Raw genomic sequence first — 20585 nt, 5'->3', positions numbered from 1 at the left:
CAATCGATCTCGATTATCAGATAGTTCATTTTTTCTATGCAATCATTTATGCATTATCAGGTTCCTTCAACATGTTAAAACTAATTTCTCGTGTCAGTGACTGATTTCAAACCGAATGTTTCGCCCTCGTGATCTGATGTTATAACATTTCAGGGCATCTCATGAGATGATTGATCAATAACACCATCATGTTATATTTCGGTTCCATTGCCTCTATTGTCTTGTCATTGATTTTAATAGTCTTTCGCAAATAAGAGGACTCTCAATAATAAAAAATATACGACATACAACTTTTCACAACTATCACAAAAATCATTCGACACTGACACCGTATCAAACTCAGCGGTAGACCGGACACAGTTATTTGAGCACCGATTAGATAACTCCTACCGACAGTTGTTTAAGCGAAACGGACGACACCGTTGTCTTATAAATTCTGGGCGGCGCTTTTGATCTTGCATCGAACCAAACATGAAGTGTGGAACGGTGTGGAAATAAACAAGATTATTTTTTGTCGCCCATGTGTCCACAGTTAACGAGAACGTTTCCTATCCACATAACTATCTGCACGCTAGGTATTTGCCCAATGCATATATCTACATGCTTATGCTTAACGCGTATTCACGATTGAATTTGAACATTGTTATGGCATGGATTTTAGAGGTCATTGTAGCTGAAACATTGAGGCAACATTTACACGCACTCAATGACAACACATTGTGTATATATTTCGCGAGAGTGTAGGACATTTCCTCACATGGAGAATTCCCCCATCGTACACTACCACACACTGACATTTCCCAAAATTGCATATAAAAATAATTTGTTACAATTCTATTTACAATTTGACAAACTATAATAATATGAATATTTATATTCAATATCACTTGTTACGTTTACTATAATGTAACCAGCTGGAGGTTAGAGATAAACATGGTTTCTAACCAATTCTGTTCTTCTTTGACATAGAATGCATGAAAGAATTCCATCATCATGAAAGAATTACCCACAGAGAAAGGATTAACAACACGGAAGAAATCGTATTCTACATAGAATTAAGTATTCACAACCAATATTCTCTAATGATAAACTGTTACGTTTGGTATCCCCAAGCACCAATACTCAGCACATGGTCCCAGGGGGCACGGGTGGCCCAGTCGTCTAAGGCGCCGCGATTCGCTGTGAAGATTTGCGTCCCTTGGGCATGCCAGAAACCTATGATTGTGGGTTCGAATCCCGGTTCACCCCGATTATGTTTCTAGGTTTGTCAGCACCATACCCGTGCTCGTGGGTTTCACCGAAGTGGTAAACGTCTAAGACCTGTATCACTTCGGGCTTTCCTCACACATTAAGCTGACAGGCCGTGATATAACTGGAATTATGTTAAAAGCGGCGTGAAACCCAACTCACTCACTCACTACATGGTCCCATCCGGTGGTTGTTAAGATCACAAATTCTGTAGTCAGGCAACATTGTAGTTTAGATCTAGTGTACAGTCCTACAGTTATACAATGACAAACCCTTCCTTTTTTGTAAGTCGATTGATTGATATGTGTTTGAAACCATGACGTATGCTACAAAAACTCGTGTTCCATTGAAATGACGTACAGAGATGCTGGTCGTATCTTACACATTGATTAGCGGGTTTTTTCTTTGCCATTGGGAAAGATTGTGCCCTGCTTGAGGCAACATTAAGTTCTTAATGCCTATTATTCAATGGTGTGGTTTGACGAGCAGTATTTAATCGTCGGTTTGATCCCGTGCCTGTATTGTGAGCTGATGACAGCTATGGGTTCTAAGCTTTCCTAGTTTAATCAATAACCTGGTTTTTCACGCTTACAAAGAAATGGTATTGTGCTGCACTGTATAGTTGAAAGCACATTTCTGCCATGATTGCTTGCTAATTACCGTTGGCATTGTTGATATTTTCATTACCCAGATCGTTGTAGTTTCTCTCATTCAGCACGTTATATCTCCGAACTCACATCACTAAAGTATACGAGTACATTAATGCACAAACGAGACAGCTTGAATGTGTTGGTAACATGAACTAAAGCCAGAGAGCTGACCGATAAATCAATATATTCCTACCCCGTGCTTCTTCAGTGTTAGGCCAACATTTACGTCCTAATTCCGTGAGTTGACGACTCCGCAAAATGCTTCTTTAAAACTCCAATTTAAAAAAAGCTGACAGCGATTACAGTTTACGTTCCTGAAAGAAAGAATTCAATTTATATATTTACATATGCATTTTTATTTTAAGAAAAAACAACATGTATACACAGTTAACTCGTACTGTGTGGTTCATATATTGCATATGTTCCTGTGCTCACGTAGCTCCAAACAGATTCCCAGACTAAGTACACAATCACGTTGCAATCAATGGATTGTTTGATTGCTGTTACCTGTGACAATGTAATCTCACTCAACATCGGACCTCTTCACACTTCAGTGGCAAGCTGAGTACTGCAAACAGATTTAGAGTAATTGCCAGGAAACATGATAATAGTGTTCAAGGAAGATGGTGTGACGGTGTGAGGGAATGGCGATTGTTATGAAAGAATAACGTAACGCTTGATTCATTTTTTTGTCCCCTCGATGTATGTAGAGGTCGCAAGTGCTTGCTCTGACACTGGATACACAGACATCACAACCGAAGAAACCGCATGGGTTTTTTGTTTTGACATTGGCTACCATCTTCTACTTGGAGGTAAGGCTAATTTGAATTGATATGCTCACTATATGTAGCTTCCCCATGACACAGTGTTATGAAACATGTCCTCATATTGAAGACCTCTCACCACATGTGTATAGGGCAAGATGTGCCTTGTCATGACATAGTAATGTTACATGACCTGACATTTAAGACCTCTCACCACATGTTTATAAGGTGAGATGTGGCTTGTCATCACGTATTAAAAAGACATCTCACCACATGGTAATAAGGTAAAATGTGCTTTGTCATCATATATTGAAGACCTCTCACCACATGGTTATAAGGTAAAATGTGTTTGTCATCATATATTGAAGACCTCTCACCACATGGTTATAAGGTAAAATGTGCTTTGTCATCATGTATTGAAGACCTCTCACCACATGGTTATAAGGTAAAATGTGCTTTGTCATCATATATTGAAGACCTCTCACCACATGGTTATAAGGTAAAATGTGCTTTGTCATCATATATTGAAAACCTCTCACCACATGGTTATAAGGTAAAATGTGCTTTGTCATCATATATTGAAGACCTCTCACTTCATGGTTATAAGGTAAAATGTGCTTTGTCATCATATATTGAAGACCTCTCACCACATGGTTATAAGGTAAAATGTGCTTTGTCATCATATATTGAAGACCTCTCACCACATGGTTATAAGGTAAAATGTGCTTTGTCATCATATATTGAAAACCTCTCACCACATGGTTATAAGGTAAAATGTGCTTTGTCATCATATATTGAAGACCTCTCACTTCATGGTTATAAGGTAAAATGTGCTTTGTCATCACATATTGAAGACCTCTCACCACATGGTTATAAGGTAAAATGTGCTTTGTCATCACATATTGATGTCCTCTCACCACATTGTAATAATGTAAGATGTGCTTTGTCATCACATTGTAATGTTACATGGCCTGATATAGAAGACGTCTCACCACATGGTTATAAGGTAAGATGTGGCTTGTCATCACATTGCAAAAAAATGTTACATGGCCTGAAATTGAAGAGCTCCCCCACATGTATATAGTAAATAAGGCGACTGGAGACCCTGTATCCCTGCTACATAATAGCTCCACGAAGCTGTACAGACTGTAATGTACATGCCAAACAGAGTACGTGAGGTGGGTGTAACACCCGTTTGAATAGTAGTTTAGTCGTATTGCGGGTTTCATTTGATGTGGGAGGAATTCACGAAGTGACGCAGGTCTTAGATGTTTACCACTTTGGAGTTTCCATTGAGTGTTGTCCTCAGTCACCCATGTATATCCTAGGAGGCGATTAATGGATCGGGTCATCAGTGTCGGGGATTTGGTTGATGGTGTGTCATCGTACCACAACGGCTTGGATCGTTGCCAATAATCATGGATTGTCTGTCAAGATTCGAGTATTTGCGTCATATATCTGGTATCTATGTTAAACTAGCATGCTATCTCAGTAAGCTAGACCTATAAAACTGATAAAGGTCAAAACTAAGACAAGCAAACGCAAACACACACGCACATACACACAAGCATACACTTATATGTTAAGTACAGTCAATGTGTAAAATGACTGAAATTTCCCGCCAAATTGACTGAAAGGTATTGATAAGTTCAAAAGGTCTTAAAAGCATCCCAAAAGACGTTGATGTTGCTAGGATTAGAAGCAAAAGAAAATTTTAAAATATACATTGACTTTCGTTTTCTTTTAAACATTTTCAGTCACCGCGTAAAGAAATAGAGCATTGAAGTGTTTTGAATTCAGAAATAAATAGGAAAATAATTGAAAAATAACTTAAATATTTTGGCGTTTTGTAAATTTCTCAAATGTCATTTTACACATTGACTGATCACGCATTTACTATAACATAACATATACATCAAGAATCCAATAAAACTTTGCATAACTGTTGGATGACATTAGTTATTTGAGTACCATTTCAATTAATTTATCTAATTACTTGAATCATATGACGTGAACCAGTACTTGTGTGTATCTATAGCAAGAAGAACAGAGTGTGTTCATTGACAACCTTTTCATCAGTCAGGTTCTTTGGCATTTGTTTAAAGTTGTTGACATGTGCGATATTTTTACAGGAAATAATACAGTAATTATGATGACGCTAAAACAGTCGATGGCCCTGCTGGTTGACTGAAGTCCGCGAGTTTCATCATAAGCTTAGCAGCAATCCAGCATGTAACTCAACTTTACCATAGCTTCAACAAAATCAGTAACCGCGCCGGAGTGTCTTGTCTGGACATAATTGTTTACAGGCCTCAGGAGTATTGTCGTTCGGCGTTAGGCAATGAAGAAATTCTTGTTTAATAATGCAAAGTGTACGTGTGACTTGCGGGTGCTACCGGTAGTGCAGGACATGCTTACCCTTTTCGCGAACACCTGGTCTCATCACTGATTTTACACCCATCAAGGCTGATTATTCTCTGGCGTTCACGTTTCATGTTTATCCACTATTGTGTGAGACGTTAGGGCTACTAAATATACATAATCCATAAATTTATTAATCAAAGCGACGTCAACATATATGCATTTATTCATCGACTGCATACACTGTTTCAAATGTCGTGTGCCGATACAAAAACGTTCTTAAGTAATGGATTGTTAAATTCGTCAGATGCCAATGATTATCAATGACTCCATCAGCTTCCCAGTGTTTGTTAGTCAGTGTTTGATTGATCAGTTCATCATTGAAAACCGATTGATTTTGTTGTCGTTGTTTTATATGTCGTGTTCATGGAAACAGCAAAACATGCGTTAATCAGTTTATGTGACGTAAACATACGCTGAACCTGTCTTTATAGTTCAAGAATTCCCATAATATATATATTATTGGAAAACTAATGATACAGCAAAGATTTATAGTTAATGTATGTTCAAGCGTTCATTCATCGTGATTCATTGTCTTTTTTATCTTTACTGATTACCAGATTATGATACGAGAAGATACAGAATACATATATATTGTGCAAATAGAAAGTACGTTTGGAGAAAGGCTCAATAACACACAGAAAGAATAATAGAACATATGCGTGTCTTTAAATAGGTTATCATTTACGGAAAGTGCTCTGCGTTTCTCTTTGTTGTGAGCGATTTTCAACAGATACATACTGTCCCATTGTCGCTAGAACAGATAATACATGTCCGCATCAGCTACCAATGGAATATAACCTTAAATCTATATCATTGTTTTAGAGAACCACTAAAAGTTTTTTTGTATTTTCATGCACATTAGTGATCCGCTGTGCCAGGACATGTATGAATGGTGACAATTAATCACACCTTCCACTGATTGATGTCAACCTCAAAAACAACATTGCCTTCCTAACTCTGCTAAATCTAGTTGGTTTTGTTCCAACTGGCCTATATCCCATACAAGGTTAAGGTAGAGTGGTTGTTTATTTATGTACCAATGGCTGTTGGATTGTATGTAGTCGTTGTGGACTGGTCCATGTTCCACGTACTCATGTTAAAGACAAAAGGCGCATCGGGGCGTTTCCATCATTACACATTAATAATTGTGAGATTAAAATTGCAAAATATTTATTAGCAACATTTGATTGTTGCCAATAAATAAATCTTTTTCTCATAAAACAAGAAACAACAGATAAATTGATTAATGGTCCTTTGTCATGAATACATGGTTCAACCCCTTTCTACTTCCAGCAATATGCCAAAAGGAAATTAAGATCATTCGCACGTCAGTGCCTATACACTTGTCATAATTTATACAACTTTTTATATTATTCAACATGTTATTTGTTCAAATGAAAATATACTTAACATAATCATCAAATTGCGAGTAAAATCACTGGAGTTGCTTTGGTAAGACACTTAGGCCAGGAGTAGGCATCCCCATGGGCACCAAATCTGCTCCCCTTCCTGTGGATCTGTTTCTTTATGCATATGAATCGGAATTTCTCTTCGGATTGGCGAAGTCAAAGCAGGGTAATTTGGCCAAGAAGTTTAACTTAAGCTTCAGGTATATCGATGATCTGATATCGTTTAAATACAATCAAATAGCCAATTCCCTTCCACTGATTTACCCACCTGGACTAGAAATAAAGGAGACCAGTGAGACCACCTCATCTGTTTCAATTTTTAAATCTATCCATAAAGGTTTAGTGAGTGAGTGAGTGAGTGAGTGAGTTCGGTTTTACGCCGCATTTAGCATTATACCAGCAATATCACGGCGGGGGACACCAGAAATGGGCTTCACACATTGTACCCATGTCGGGAATCGAACCCGAGTCTTCGGCGTGACGAGCTAACGCTTTAACAACTAGGCTACCCGACCGCCCCCATAAAGTGAGTGACACTCTCCACAAGACTGTATGACAAGAGGGGTGACTTCAACTTTCCAATAGTCAACTTTCCCTTCATGGCGAGCAATATTTCAGCAGCTCCAGCCTTTGGTGTTTATATTTCACAACTTTTGAGATACAAATCGATGAGGCTCTTTCAACCAAGATTTCAAAGAGCATCATACGACTCTTGCTCAGAAGTTGCTTCATCAAGTTAACAACATTGAAGGCTTCAGTAAAGCTTTAATTTTTTTATGGCAAACAAATTTGACGCATCAGTGACAAAAATGATGTCAGCTGGAATTCCCTGTTTTGACTTATACCATATGTTCAAGTGGGTTTTTTTCCGGTAAACAATTGACTTGCCTTTGCATGTGTTTGTGACGGGCGCCACCGGTGGGACAGGATACGTTCATCTTTTGCGCGATCACCTGGTATCATTACTATTTGATAGTGATGCATACTCATGCTCATGATATACTCGGAATCGTACAATCGACACTGCTTTATGCAGAGATTTCTATTGGATGTGGAAAGGGTTTTGTCGCTTTATTTATTTGATATTAACATTCTCAGACAGCGGTAGCGAATATGTGACTCCTCGAATTATCTTTTAATAGTACAGGCTCATTTTACACCGATGCATGTATTTTTAAATCAAGTTGAAGGTAGTCTTTTAAATACTATTCTGATCTTAATGAAGGGACGACTATTTGGTATTTTGGGGGACCTCGTTTTTTATCGAAAAAATAAATTGTCCATGACAATTCTTGAAAAATATCACTGTTGAAAATAATTGACTGTCATATATGATATTTTTGCAATGTATTTACAAAAGAAGCAGGCTCGTAGTTTTAAATAAAAAAATAATATCTGGTTTTATAGCTGTAGTTGAAAAAATCGGTCAATAAGTAAAATTATTGTATGTTATGTTAAATGTTATATTTAGCGCAGTTAAATCTACAGGTAACATACAGTGTAGCTCTACATTGAAAACAATGGATGTTTATCTCCATTTTACCATGACTAAATAAAACGCGAACGCTTTGGTTTCAGCAAATAGAGTGAAGTGAAATCCAGTGTTTTGAGTTGTTGTCGATCTGAATTACCGAATCGCCGACAATAGCGTTTAAACGAAATATGGCGTTGTATATGCTCAAGCAGTTTGTTTACACCGTGATACTTTACTCGAACATATGACAGGCATTAAAAGCATATAAACACGGCACCTTGGTAAGCTAACATGATGTGGGCACCCCTAAGGAAAACTAAACAACCTTCGCAAAGCTTGCGTTCTACACCGCACGTCACCACTATGACGTCATATCGCTCATTGTGACGCAAAAGATATGACCTCACAGTCGTATATAAAAAGCGCCAAATTCCAAGCTCTCTGCTGTCCCGAACTTAAAGCACATTCTCTTTGTAGATTTCTATCGTGTTTTCTGCACGAAATGTATTGCCACACATCCTTTGAATATTGTAGAAACAGCAAATTTTCATTGTGTAACCTGTAATTGTATATATAATTATTTAAATATGTCTACCGACAATGACTAAAAAAAGTACTATTCTATTAATATTAGCTTACGCGGTGATGCGGCCGTCAAATCGGAGGGGGTTTCATGTGATTTAACCATCTCTGATTGACCAATCAGAATCGAGTAATTTCCAAATTCATGGTAGAATTTTTCTTAAGCTTCTTATTAGCTTCTTACATCCCCGTGTTCTCTGTTTTGTGTTCTTATATTTGTCATGTTTTATGTTTACAGAATTTATTTTATTCATCTTTTTGTTTTGTAAAACTCCAACGCAATCCCTCCTCATCTGACCTGTATAACTGGTAACTTGTTGAGCAGGAAAGATTAAACTTTTACTTGTTTTTTCTTACTTTGGACCTTCCCATTTACAATTGAGGGCCAGTATAAAAACAAATTCAAGTTACCCTTCAAAGCAATTGTAGACGAGGTGAAGAGAATGCGAAATAAAAATATGTCATTCTAATATGAAATGCGATACCCGAAATATGAGGATGTTTCTATTCATAACATTTGCTGTTTGATCATACCATCTAACGATTTTTCTCAACATATTACAATATCACCATGTTGTGTCATGAGCTAGGAACACTTCTGAATGTGCATAAATAAAAGCGTGGAAACCCTTTCCATATCCATAAGAAATGTCTGCCATATACAGAGTCGATTGTCGATTCCGACTACCATGAACATGTGTTTATGAGTCGCCATCAAAATGTGATGTATATTACTATGTACATTTAAACATGAAATTAATAGTTAGCTTGATTCATGGTGTTTGTATGTTTTGTATTAACATATAGCAAAATGAGATCCCCCTGTGTATCACCAATATTTCCTACAACCTTCATAAATGTATATACATGTAAGAAAAACGTACAACTCTGTGGATAACAACTTCTTGTTTATTGCATATTGCGACGTTCCGATGTAGATTCTTACACCGTTATCGGGCATTTTGAATATCGTTTATAGTCGCCTTTTCATCGACGACAAACCCTCTTATAAATATTAATGTGGTTAAAGCGTTCGCTCGTCACGCCGAAGACTCGGGTTCGATTCCCGACATGGGTACAATGTGTGAAGCCCATTTCTGGTGTCCCCCGCCGTGATATTGCTGGAATATTGCTAAAAGCGGCGTAAAACCATACTCACTCACTCACTCACTCACTCTTTACACCGTTATCAAGTCGGAGTGACTTTAGCCAACTAATGAGGGATATAGATTCATGATTAATGTGATAAACACAAATAGATTCATCCAATTGTTGTTGTTAATGTTAATCTGCTCTTGATCACAACATATCTTATCATACCTCCATGTCAGCGGTTCGAACCCCTGTTCGCCCGATCATGTTCCTCGGTTTGTTAGCCCCATGTCCATGTCCATGATTATGTAGCTTTTATTTATATTTTAATATGCTCTTTTTATGAAAAGTCTCTCCTAACCCTGTATAGGGTGCCTCGTTACATTTTATACTTGTATACTTTTACATATGATATGTATTTGAGATATATTTTTTTGGTATTTTAAAAATATGTATAAATCATTGTAATGAGGTGAGACTATAATAAACTGTCTGTCTGTCTGTCACCAAAGTGGTGGGGCTTTCCTCCCAATTTAAGCTGACACGCCGTTATATACCTGGAATACTGTTCAAAGCGGCGTTAAACCCAACTCACACACTCGCCAACAATGAACGCATGTCTTCAAGTGTGACCTTGATCAGCTTGAACGGGTAAATGTGCAACAAACAATAAAGCGCCGTCTGTAGTATCGATTTACAAGAAAAAATATGATTCTTTGAAAGGACAGACAACAGATGGAACATTGTGTAGAACACAAAAGGTGCACGGTCCATTGATCCTAGTGCCTTCCTACTCATCACTGTTCAGCGGTCGGCTGCTCGGCTTCTGGTCTTTGAATTTGTGAAATTGCAAGAGAATTTGTTGTCAGTAAATTTCACTCTCTTGCAGTTTAATATTATGCTCTTATCACGTGTTGATTTGATGTGTAGGTTACACACAACCAAATGTTTTCCCATAGACTTCTATAGTAACGTTATGATTTTTTTTTAAATAACTAAGCATTCAACAGCTATTACCTGTACGTGTGTGCACAGTTTGGCCTTAGAGCAGCAATAAAAAAAATAAAAATGACTAGCTTACCCAGCTCCTTTTCCGAGTACCGGAAGCTAAACACACCACCCCCAGTTTCGCACCAAATGTCACCTACTTGAAAATAGCTGTGGTCACATTCAGCATAAGTCATCATGTTGAAAAAGACAGTACTAAATATAGAAAAACATGGTCAGTTTTAATAACTGGATGGATGTACATTTGAAAGACATAAAAATCTTACAGAATATCCTCCAATCACAGCCTGCAGATATCTCTCGATCTGCACTGAAGGCTCCCTACGAAAACCGCACTCTCCAAACTGGTACTGATTTGGTGTAGTAGAACCTGTAGACAAATCAGAATATATTTGCACTTGTCAAATCTGTGATTTATATATTGTATATATATGTAGCTTCTCAGAAAAAAAATGGAAATTGGATTAAACTTCACTACTTGTTCCTATCCAGCATGTCTATATGGCACCAGAATACATAGTTTTGATGCACAGAAAGAGTTGTGAGAGTTTAATGATGTACACTTCATCAATGTTTTACAAAAGGTATTTCTGTATTAATAAAGAAGTTTTTACCGTCATGCACTGACCATGGAAGTTCATTTATATTTCATAAAAGATGGTGGTCAGGGGTCAATTCTATAAATGATTGAGGCTGCATAGATCATATCACCCTAAAATATTTTTTCGACTAAAAAAATTGAACAAATCTTTAAACCTCAAAACCAGTTACAATACATATTTAAAATTGAGTAGTGGTCTGTTGTTTGCCTTCCTTTGCTGACATCATCAGAACATAGCAGAGTCTGCTACATTCATGGAATATGGTTTTGACACTCATGACATGATGCGATTATTATTGTTTGAGATTGCTCGAACTTATACCATCCATTGTTTATATAATTAAACACTCAAATGGCTGTCAGCATTTGGTAAATCACCTATGGAGGGGCTATCACAAATGTTTGTGCTTTCATATACTCCAAAAATCAAAAGTATAATCCTCTATGATATAGGCTGATGACATAAGTACACATGGAAAGGAATCAGAAAAAAATCTCAAAATTGGACAGAGAGCATGGAATTCAGGCCAACAATAAGCAAGGGACACATTAAGCAGCTTTAAAGTCATCATATATGTAAGGCTGGATAATGAACTTTACCAGAAAATAGGAAGTAAAGGGGTGCATTGTTAACAGCAATCTCAAACACTGACCAGTGAACCATACCGCCTATTAAAGCCGAGAAATTGAAATGGACCCTCAAGTAGAAAAAAGCTTTTTGAAACCACAACATGGAAGGAAATTACACTTAACTGTATTGATTTATTTAGTTAAGACTTTAAAATACTCACAGGACATCAAACATTCTTACTGTTTAATGTTTCAAGGTGGCTAAACTTGCTTATTTCAGTTATTTGCCAGTTTCAATGAAACAAAGTTAAAATTCCATATAATTTTGAAAATGTACAGCTTATCCTGACATAAATGGAATTCTTTTTATTCACAATTAACAGTGTCATGCAATACCAGCTTAAAATAGTGTTTCTCTCCAATAATTTATGGGTTTATAGGGGAATGAAAGATACAATGCATTTTACTAAACAGGGGAGATAATTTAGTTTTGTCGAACACTATCACATTCTTTACAGATGATTTCAGAACCATAATGTTACATTCCAAAAGAGCCAGTGGATATTATTTTCATCTAAGCAGGTTCTGGGACTGGTGTATAACCCTTACTTCATGTTTGCAAACTAAAAAACTGCACAGTGAGGCATTAAGGGAGCACTGTCAGAAATGTCTAGTGCATGAGGGTGATCTTATTATGGCACTTGATAGTGAGCAACAGAGGGGCCTCAAGTGGACTGGGGTTCTTAAATGTACTTACTGTACCTACATGTCCAAGTTCCACAATGTCTACAAGGTAGTAAAGCGCAGCGAGGCAAAACAAGGGTTGTCGATCACACACTGCCAACACCGGACTTCAGATCAGCTTCTCCAAATGCCAAATTCGATGTCGAAACTCCTACTTCTTCTGCATGAGTGCACATATACCTCCCCAGTCAACATCAGGCATGGGAAAAGCTGAAAAAAGTGTTCAGACAATATCAAATGGCAAACCAGTTTGGATATAACAGACAGGAGTCAGTTCTTGAGGGGACAAAATAATTATTTGAAAGTTATATGAGTGAAAAATAAGTCTGTTTTAAGAAACTTAATAGAAAAATAGCATCATTCATTCACACAAGAGCACCTAACAGAAAGACATATTGGTATGCTACATTGTTTACTATAAATAAGGGGATGTTTGACATATTCTGCTGTCAGCAGTGTACATGCTTCATATTCAAGATAACGGCATCGCGTAACTTGACTAGCAAGCGATTGACACAAGGCAGAAATTGTTGTGGCAGTGGTGACTTTATCCTAATTTGTTGTCAAATTCATCAGTTTCAACAAATTCAGAAGGCAGGAGGAGGGTTTGTTGGACAGAGGTACCCTGGGGGGTTCGTGCTGAGTTCGACCACAATACGAAGCAACATTCATTTCCAGCCCATCCAAATGCTCCATTCAACCCAAAATGTCCCCAACTTCACTGTCATTATTTTTAAATTTGCCTCCATGGTGTATCCATGGTGAAATATAAACAGAAAAGCATGTAAAGTATGAATTACTGAAATGTGCACTCACCCTACAGGTTACACACAACCAAATGTTTTCCCATAGACTTCTATAGTAACGTTATGATTTTTTTTTAAATAACTAAGCATTCAACAGCTATTACCTGTACGTGTGTGCACAGTTTGGCCTTAGAGCAGCAATAAAAAAAATAAAAATGACTAGCTTACCCAGCTCCTTTTCCGAGTACCGGAAGCTAAACACACCACCCCCAGTTTCGCACCAAATGTCACCTACTTGAAAATAGCTGTGGTCACATTCAGCATAAGTCATCATGTTGAAAAAGACAGTACTAAATATAGAAAAACATGGTCAGTTTTAATAACTGGATGGATGTACATTTGAAAGACATAAAAATCTTACAGAATATCCTCCAATCACAGCCTGCAGATATCTCTCGATCTGCACTGAAGGCTCCCTACGAAAACCGCACTCTCCAAACTGGTACTGATTTGGTGTAGTAGAACCTGTAGACAAATCAGAATATATTTGCACTTGTCAAATCTGTGATTTATATATTGTATATATATGTAGCTTCTCAGAAAAAAAATGGAAATTGGATTAAACTTCACTACTTGTTCCTATCCAGCATGTCTATATGGCACCAGAATACATAGTTTTGATGCACAGAAAGAGTTGTGAGAGTTTAATGATGTACACTTCATCAATGTTTTACAAAAGGTATTTCTGTATTAATAAAGAAGTTTTTACCGTCATGCACTGACCATGGAAGTTCATTTATATTTCATAAAAGATGGTGGTCAGGGGTCAATTCTATAAATGATTGAGGCTGCATAGATCATATCACCCTAAAATATTTTTTCGACTAAAAAAATTGAACAAATCTTTAAACCTCAAAACCAGTTACAATACATATTTAAAATTGAGTAGTGGTCTGTTGTTTGCCTTCCTTTGCTGACATCATCAGAACATAGCAGAGTCTGCTACATTCATGGAATATGGTTTTGACACTCATGACATGATGCGATTATTATTGTTTGAGATTGCTCGAACTTATACCATCCATTGTTTATATAATTAAACACTCAAATGGCTGTCAGCATTTGGTAAATCACCTATGGAGGGGCTATCACAAATGTTTGTGCTTTCATATACTCCAAAAATCAAAAGTATAATCCTCTATGATATAGGCTGATGACATAAGTACACATGGAAAGGAATCAGAAAAAAATCTCAAAATTGGACAGAGAGCATGGAATTCAGGCCAACAATAAGCAAGGGACACATTAAGCAGCTTTAAAGTCATCATATATGTAAGGCTGGATAATGAACTTTACCAGAAAATAGGAAGTAAAGGGGTGCATTGTTAACAGCAATCTCAAACACTGACCAGTGAACCATACCGCCTATTAAAGCCGAGAAATTGAAATGGACCCTCAAGTAGAAAAAAGCTTTTTGAAACCACAACATGGAAGGAAATTACACTTAACTGTATTGATTTATTTAGTTAAGACTTTAAAATACTCACAGGACATCAAACATTCTTACTGTTTAATGTTTCAAGGTGGCTAAACTTGCTTATTTCAGTTATTTGCCAGTTTCAATGAAACAAAGTTAAAATTCCATATAATTTTGAAAATGTACAGCTTATCCTGACATAAATGGAATTCTTTTTATTCACAATTAACAGTGTCATGCAATACCAGCTTAAAATAGTGTTTCTCTCCAATAATTTATGGGTTTATAGGGGAATGAAAGATACAATGCATTTTACTAAACAGGGGAGATAATTTAGTTTTGTCGAACACTATCACATTCTTTACAGATGATTTCAGAACCATAATGTTACATTCCAAAAGAGCCAGTGGATATTATTTTCATCTAAGCAGGTTCTGGGACTGGTGTATAACCCTTACTTCATGTTTGCAAACTAAAAAACTGCACAGTGAGGCATTAAGGGAGCACTGTCAGAAATGTCTAGTGCATGAGGGTGATCTTATTATGGCACTTGATAGTGAGCAACAGAGGGGCCTCAAGTGGACTGGGGTTCTTAAATGTACTTACTGTACCTACATGTCCAAGTTCCACAATGTCTACAAGGTAATAAAGCGCAGCGAGGCAAAACAAGGGTTGTCGATCACACACTGCCAACACCGGACTTCAGATCAGCTTCTCCAAATGCCAAATTCGATGTCGAAACTCCTACTTCTTCTGCATGAGTGCACATATACCTCCCCAGTCAACATCAGGCATGGGAAAAGCTGAAAAAAGTGTTCAGACAATATCAAATGGCAAACCAGTTTGGATATAACAGACAGGAGTCAGTTCTTGAGGGGACAAAATAATTATTTGAAAGTTATATGAGTGAAAAATAAGTCTGTTTTAAGAAACTTAATAGAAAAATAGCATCATTCATTCACACAAGAGCACCTAACAGAAAGACATATTGGTATGCTACATTGTTTACTATAAATAAGGGGATGTTTGACATATTCTGCTGTCAGCAGTGTACATGCTTCATATTCAAGATAACGGCATCGCGTAACTTGACTAGCAAGCGATTGACACAAGGCAGAAATTGTTGTGGCAGTGGTGACTTTATCCTAATTTGTTGTCAAATTCATCAGTTTCAACAAATTCAGAAGGCAGGAGGAGGGTTTGTTGGACAGAGGTACCCTGGGGGGTTCGTGCTGAGTTCGACCACAATACGAAGCAACATTCATTTCCAGCCCATCCAAATGCTCCATTCAACCCAAAATGTCCCCAACTTCACTGTCATTATTTTTAAATTTGCCTCCATGGTGTATCCATGGTGAAATATAAACAGAAAAGCATGTAAAGTATGAATTACTGAAATGTGCACTCACCCTACAGGTTACACACAACCAAATGTTTTCCCATAGACTTCTATAGTAACGTTATGATTTTTTTTTAAATAACTAAGCATTCAACAGCTATTACCTGTACGTGTGTGCACAGTTTGGCCTTAGAGCAGCAATAAAAAAAATAAAAATGACTAGCTTACCCAGCTCCTTTTCCGAGTACCGGAAGCTAAACACACCACCCCCAGTTTCGCACCAAATGTCACCTACTTGAAAATAGCTGTGGTCACATTCAGCATAAGTCATCATGTTGAAAAAGACAGTACTAAATATAGAAAAACATGGTCAGTTTTAATAACTGGATGGATGTACATTTGAAAGACATAAAAATCTTACAGAATATCCTCCAATCACAGCCTGCAGATATCTCTCGATCTGCACTGAAGGCTCCCTACGAAAACCGCACTCTCCAAACTGGTACTGATTTGGTGTAGTAGAACCTGTAGACAAATCAGAATATATTTGCACTTGTCAAATCTGTGATTTATATATTGTATATATATGTAGCTTCTCAGAAAAAAAATGGAAATTGGATTAAACTTCACTACTTGTTCCTATCCAGCATGTCTATATGGCACCAGAATACATAGTTTTGATGCACAGAAAGAGTTGTGAGAGTTTAATGATGTACACTTCATCAATGTTTTACAAAAGGTATTTCTGTATTAATAAAGAAGTTTTTACCGTCATGCACTGACCATGGAAGTTCATTTATATTTCATAAAAGATGGTGGTCAGGGGTCAATTCTATAAATGATTGAGGCTGCATAGATCATATCACCCTAAAATATTTTTTCGACTAAAAAAATTGAACAAATCTTTAAACCTCAAAACCAGTTACAATACATATTTAAAATTGAGTAGTGGTCTGTTGTTTGCCTTCCTTTGCTGACATCATCAGAACATAGCAGAGTCTGCTACATTCATGGAATATGGTTTTGACACTCATGACATGATGCGATTATTATTGTTTGAGATTGCTCGAACTTATACCATCCATTGTTTATATAATTAAACACTCAAATGGCTGTCAGCATTTGGTAAATCACCTATGGAGGGGCTATCACAAATGTTTGTGCTTTCATATACTCCAAAAATCAAAAGTATAATCCTCTATGATATAGGCTGATGACATAAGTACACATGGAAAGGAATCAGAAAAAAATCTCAAAATTGGACAGAGAGCATGGAATTCAGGCCAACAATAAGCAAGGGACACATTAAGCAGCTTTAAAGTCATCATATATGTAAGGCTGGATAATGAACTTTACCAGAAAATAGGAAGTAAAGGGGTGCATTGTTAACAGCAATCTCAAACACTGACCAGTGAACCATACCGCCTATTAAAGCCGAGAAATTGAAATGGACCCTCAAGTAGAAAAAAGCTTTTTGAAACCACAACATGGAAGGAAATTACACTTAACTGTATTGATTTATTTAGTTAAGACTTTAAAATACTCACAGGACATCAAACATTCTTACTGTTTAATGTTTCAAGGTGGCTAAACTTGCTTATTTCAGTTATTTGCCAGTTTCAATGAAACAAAGTTAAAATTCCATATAATTTTGAAAATGTACAGCTTATCCTGACATAAATGGAATTCTTTTTATTCACAATTAACAGTGTCATGCAATACCAGCTTAAAATAGTGTTTCTCTCCAATAATTTATGGGTTTATAGGGGAATGAAAGATACAATGCATTTTACTAAACAGGGGAGATAATTTAGTTTTGTCGAACACTATCACATTCTTTACAGATGATTTCAGAACCATAATGTTACATTCCAAAAGAGCCAGTGGATATTATTTTCATCTAAGCAGGTTCTGGGACTGGTGTATAACCCTTACTTCATGTTTGCAAACTAAAAAACTGCACAGTGAGGCATTAAGGGAGCACTGTCAGAAATGTCTAGTGCATGAGGGTGATCTTATTATGGCACTTGATAGTGAGCAACAGAGGGGCCTCAAGTGGACTGGGGTTCTTAAATGTACTTACTGTACCTACATGTCCAAGTTCCACAATGTCTACAAGGTAATAAAGCGCAGCGAGGCAAAACAAGGGTTGTCGATCACACACTGCCAACACCGGACTTCAGATCAGCTTCTCCAAATGCCAAATTCGATGTCGAAACTCCTACTTCTTCTGCATGAGTGCACATATACCTCCCCAGTCAACATCAGGCATGGGAAAAGCTGAAAAAAGTGTTCAGACAATATCAAATGGCAAACCAGTTTGGATATAACAGACAGGAGTCAGTTCTTGAGGGGACAAAATAATTATTTGAAAGTTATATGAGTGAAAAATAAGTCTGTTTTAAGAAACTTAATAGAAAAATAGCATCATTCATTCACACAAGAGCACCTAACAGAAAGACATATTGGTATGCTACATTGTTTACTATAAATAAGGGGATGTTTGACATATTCTGCTGTCAGCAGTGTACATGCTTCATATTCAAGATAACGGCATCGCGTAACTTGACTAGCAAGCGATTGACACAAGGCAGAAATTGTTGTGGCAGTGGTGACTTTATCCTAATTTGTTGTCAAATTCATCAGTTTCAACAAATTCAGAAGGCAGGAGGAGGGTTTGTTGGACAGAGGTACCCTGGGGGGTTCGTGCTGAGTTCGACCACAATACGAAGCAACATTCATTTCCAGCCCATCCAAATGCTCCATTCAACCCAAAATGTCCCCAACTTCACTGTCATTATTTTTAAATTTGCCTCCATGGTGTATCCATGGTGAAATATAAACAGAAAAGCATGTAAAGTATGAATTACTGAAATGTGCACTCACCCTACAGGTTACACACAACCAAATGTTTTCCCATAGACTTCTATAGTAACGTTATGATTTTTTTTTAAATAACTAAGCATTCAACAGCTATTACCTGTACGTGTGTGCACAGTTTGGCCTTAGAGCAGCAATAAAAAAAATAAAAATGACTAGCTTACCCAGCTCCTTTTCCGAGTACCGGAAGCTAAACACACCACCCCCAGTTTCGCACCAAATGTCACCTACTTGAAAATAGCTGTGGTCACATTCAGCATAAGTCATCATGTTGAAAAAGACAGTACTAAATATAGAAAAACATGGTCAGTTTTAATAACTGGATGGATGTACATTTGAAAGACATAAAAATCTTACAGAATATCCTCCAATCACAGCCTGCAGATATCTCTCGATCTGCACTGAAGGCTCCCTACGAAAACCGCACTCTCCAAACTGGTACTGATTTGGTGTAGTAGAACCTGTAGACAAATCAGAATATATTTGCACTTGTCAAATCTGTGATTTATATATTGTATATATATGTAGCTTCTCAGAAAAAAAATGGAAATTGGATTAAACTTCACTACTTGTTCCTATCCAGCATGTCTATATGGCACCAGAATACATAGTTTTGATGCACAGAAAGAGTTGTGAGAGTTTAATGATGTACACTTCATCAATGTTTTACAAAAGGTATTTCTGTATTAATAAAGAAGTTTTTACCGTCATGCACTGACCATGGAAGTTCATTTATATTTCATAAAAGATGGTGGTCAGGGGTCAATTCTATAAATGATTGAGGCTGCATAGATCATATCACCCTAAAATATTTTTTCGACTAAAAAAATTGAACAAATCTTTAAACCTCAAAACCAGTTACAATACATATTTAAAATTGAGTAGTGGTCTGTTGTTTGCCTTCCTTTGCTGACATCATCAGAACATAGCAGAGTCTGCTACATTCATGGAATATGGTTTTGACACTCATGACATGATGCGATTATTATTGTTTGAGATTGCTCGAACTTATACCATCCATTGTTTATATAATTAAACACTCAAATGGCTGTCAGCATTTGGTAAATCACCTATGGAGGGGCTATCACAAATGTTTGTGCTTTCATATACTCCAAAAATCAAAAGTATAATCCTCTATGATATAGGCTGATGACATAAGTACACATGGAAAGGAATCAGAAAAAAATCTCAAAATTGGACAGAGAGCATGGAATTCAGGCCAACAATAAGCAAGGGACACATTAAGCAGCTTTAAAGTCATCATATATGTAAGGCTGGATAATGAACTTTACCAGAAAATAGGAAGTAAAGGGGTGCATTGTTAACAGCAATCTCAAACACTGACCAGTGAACCATACCGCCTATTAAAGCCGAGAAATTGAAATGGACCCTCAAGTAGAAAAAAGCTTTTTGAAACCACAACATGGAAGGAAATTACACTTAACTGTATTGATTTATTTAGTTAAGACTTTAAAATACTCACAGGACATCAAACATTCTTACTGTTTAATGTTTCAAGGTGGCTAAACTTGCTTATTTCAGTTATTTGCCAGTTTCAATGAAACAAAGTTAAAATT

The sequence above is a fragment of the Haliotis rufescens genome, unplaced genomic scaffold, assembly GCF_023055435.1.
Source record: "Haliotis rufescens isolate VD_foot unplaced genomic scaffold, xgHalRufe1.0.p SCAF_7, whole genome shotgun sequence".
Lineage (NCBI taxonomy): Eukaryota > Metazoa > Mollusca > Gastropoda > Lepetellida > Haliotidae > Haliotis > Haliotis rufescens.
Note: the sequence above shows the minus strand (reverse complement) of the source record.